Source organism: Geospiza fortis, unplaced genomic scaffold, assembly GCF_000277835.1.
Source record: "Geospiza fortis unplaced genomic scaffold, GeoFor_1.0 scaffold54, whole genome shotgun sequence".
NCBI classification, from domain to species: domain Eukaryota; kingdom Metazoa; phylum Chordata; class Aves; order Passeriformes; family Thraupidae; genus Geospiza; species Geospiza fortis.
In genome coordinates this window covers 10,969,161-10,972,648 of record NW_005054301.1, presented here as the reverse complement: position 1 = coordinate 10,972,648, position 3,488 = coordinate 10,969,161, and the positions used below count along the sequence as shown (strand labels likewise).

The following is a 3,488-nucleotide window of genomic DNA, read 5'->3' as shown; positions in this document are numbered from 1 at the left end:
CGTATTTTCTGTAGTCTGTAGTTTGTACTGGGCTGTTGGAGTCGCGTCATGGAGGACATATGCCATTCCCATGGATCTGTGTTTGTGTGGTCAAAATAGCAAAGGACACTCTTGTTACTTCGATAGGTTTCCGAGGGCTTGCCGGGCTACGGCTAAATGGCACATTTAAGTACCGAGATACGGGGCAAAGGATGCATTGTAAGAACGGATGGGAGTATGCTTGGCATAGCTGACATTTATTGAACTATCCAAAATTAAGTAAGTTAGATACAGATAAAGAAATGTTAGGTATTCCATGACACAATTGTTGCACGAACTGCCTTCAATTAAGTTGTTTTGTTTTCAGGGCTGTTCTGCAAGCATCTTCCACAAGGTTGGTGGAAAGATCTCATGGGTTGTTCTGCATTTTCAGAGACGATCAAGTCAGTCCTAAGAGGGGGGGGGGAAAGTCGCTTTAGAAGGAGAAAAACTGCTGCTTCGGAGAGTTCAATGAATTATTTTAAATGCCGTATCTCAGAGAAAAGGCCTCCTATAACAGATTCCTAGATCGTGTCAAACTATAATGAATTGAATCACAAGAAGCAATTACAAAGCAAATATTGTGATCGGTGTTGTGGGTAAAATCGGAGCCGGATTTATAGAGGAATATTAACTCAGATTTTTTTTTTTTTTAAATCAACATTGATTAGAATGGTGTTAAGCCTAGAGACCTCTTCCTGTAGATGGCGTCCTTTGGGTACTGAGTAATCAATAATAGTACTGTCATACTCAGGAGACTTTATTAAGCTTTGGATAGTAAAATAATTAATATATTTTTAGTTATATTTTTATTGAAAGTTAAAACCCCTGGATTTATCGTAAGCAAAAGTGTGTTTCTCCTTCACGTGGATGCAAATAAAAACTGTTTGAATAAATAAGTTCTTTCTGAACATTTTGTTGTCAAAGTGTTAAATGTCCCCGTCATTTTTATTCAAACACTAACATGATTACAGCCAATTATATATTCACCACTGTTCTTTATTTTAGAGTAATTGTACTTGTCACTAATAAAACAGAGACATAATGGATCGCTACTGTTCTGAATTTTAAAGCAATTTTCTGTAATTTGATTGAATTATACATCATCTCCACTACTTTTTTATTTCTATATTTTGAAATCCTATTTTCTTGAAAATTGCAGTTCTATTCCTGTTTTGTTGATCCTGAAGTAACAAAACCTCCTGTAACATTTATAAATAGAGCCTCGTCCCTTTTGAAATGTGGAAAATCATTATTTCAGTTCCAACATACTGAAAGCTTTAGATTGAAAATCTGAAAGTCCAGAGAAGTGCCTAAACCAGACCGTTGGCTCAACACGCTGTCCTTGGAAATGAGAAGCAGAACAAGCAGTGAGGAAAAATTCTCCAGTGTGCATAGGAAGGATTGATGAGTTTACTGCAATGATTTGAGTTTCTTGGGGCTCAAACATAGAAACATATCAAGACAAGCAGTTCAGTTGCTAGTATTTACCACGGAAGAAAAAAGACACGGGGAAAATACACCCCAATTACATTCCTCAGGAAATTTAGAGCCACTATACTGTCCATATGTTCTTTTAGGTAGGGGGTTATAGGTGAGAAGCCCAGGATTGACTTGTCTGTCTTTAAGAACAGACAATAGAGAGGCAGAATGATACAGAAGTATATGGAGATCCCGTAAACACATACAAAACACTGCGGTGGGTTATTCTACTGCTCCTCGGGTTGTTTCTCTGAGAATGAGCTCTCAGAGGGCTGGAGTTCTGTGGTTGTTTTCCAGAGCCGAAAGCATGCCTTTAATTTAGCAATTGTATCAACCATCAACGCGGAGAGGTATGATCTACGTTGTCGACAAACACAAATCAAAAAAATGATACAAAGGCTTTCACAAGTTAATTTCATCTGACAAAACACGTGCCCACCACAACAGATAAAGTTGAGCTATCGTTTGCAAACCGTGCGATTGCATAAAAAGGTGTTTTTTAAGTACAGACAAACACGAACGTTTTCTCCATTATTGTGTAAGGTACAGCTAAGGGAAGGCGCAGCAATGAGCGGGTGGCTCACTGTGAAATGCTTTTAGTGAAGCTCTAGCGGGACACGATACCGACCTTCAGTGAGAACCACGCTTGTTGCTTTTGCGGATTCCCTCTTTAATATAGCCAAAGAAATTAGCTTGAAGTCACCTTGGAAGGCAGAAAAATAATAAGAAAAAGAGCTATTTTTCGTTTAATTAATTCCAAAGTGTACAAAGACTTGAGAGACTTTTCTTTGCCCTTTCATTGGTGTTTTGAAATGAATACGAAAATAAAGTGTAATGTCACCCTCTGCAATATTCTGCTAGAAGACAAATGGAAATTACTTATTTGTTGGAGTTTCCGTAGCTACGACATGGCATTTCATTACTCGGTGGCATGTATAGCTCCATTATAATAAACATTGTTTTCTAAAAACTCATAGGAAACATAACCTCAGTGTGTGTGTCTATGCGAGTGCCTCATCTAAAAGATGGAGAGAAGAAATCACACCAGGGGGATGCATTCCGGGAGAAATCTTTCTACATTTTTCTTCTCCGCATTGTCAATGCCGGGAGAGTCTGTCTGCAGCCACTTCATTTTCTTGGTCATATTATTAGCGAGGCAAAACTACAAGCTCCTGGCTTTAGCGAGGCATGGTCCGTGCTCGGTGGGAGGGACACAAATGGGATTTAACTTGTTGCCAGTCATTTTTGTGTGTTTGTTTGTTTGTGCTGGTGCTTTAAAAGCGAAACAAATTCCAGAAACAAAGCGGGGGGGGAGGGGGAGGCCGGGGAGAGAGGGAGGAGGAAAACAAGCTCTATATAAAAGGCATATCATATTAAAATAATACATGGACACACCCACTGGTATCAAGGGTACGATATCAGCCCTTCCCCAAGAAACTTATTTCTAAGTGGTAGCGGTTGTAATCATCCAACAAGCCCCTTGCCATCATTCCCCCCTCCCTCCGCTAAAGAAAGGAAGAATGAAAGAAAGAAAACATGGAGACCACCCTGCCCGATATAAAAAGTGTTCAGAACAAGCTACACAAAGAGGCAGATCCTGCGAGCCCTTCTTGTGCCAGGACACCAAGGAGCGAGCAGGGTCCGCTTCCCGAGCAGCCTCATTGGCGCTAGCGCCAGCCCCACCATCCCGACACCCGCCAAGCGCGGGTCCGACCGCGAGCGAGAGCGGCACCTCGCTCCGACACCGCCTGACGCCTGAACCCCGGCACGGGCAAAGCCAACAGCATCCTTACTCCGGGGCCGCCGAACGCCCACCCTAGAGCGGCGTACGGTCGATTGTGCCTTTCTTTCTACATCGGGCATTTTGCTGTGGTTAGAAGGGAACCCCGGGGTGGGGGAAGATAGGAGGATGGGGAGGATGACGCGCTTTTGTAGGCCCTAAAATATGGATCCGCAGCTGACCCGGCCGAGTCCGAGACCCCGCCCCG

The 3,488-nt window shown here is 42.3% G+C and overlaps 1 long non-coding RNA gene across 1 annotated transcript in view; it reads right to left on the bottom strand.

Annotated features, from left to right (window-relative positions):
* Window positions 1-215: 215 nt before the first annotated feature.
* Window positions 216-3,488, bottom strand: part of LOC102037761 — a 6,692-nt gene continuing 3,419 nt past the window's right edge. The window contains exon 2 of the long non-coding RNA XR_265250.2: window positions 216-429. This is a non-coding gene — a long non-coding RNA (uncharacterized LOC102037761). The remainder of the gene's footprint in view (window positions 430-3,488) is intronic.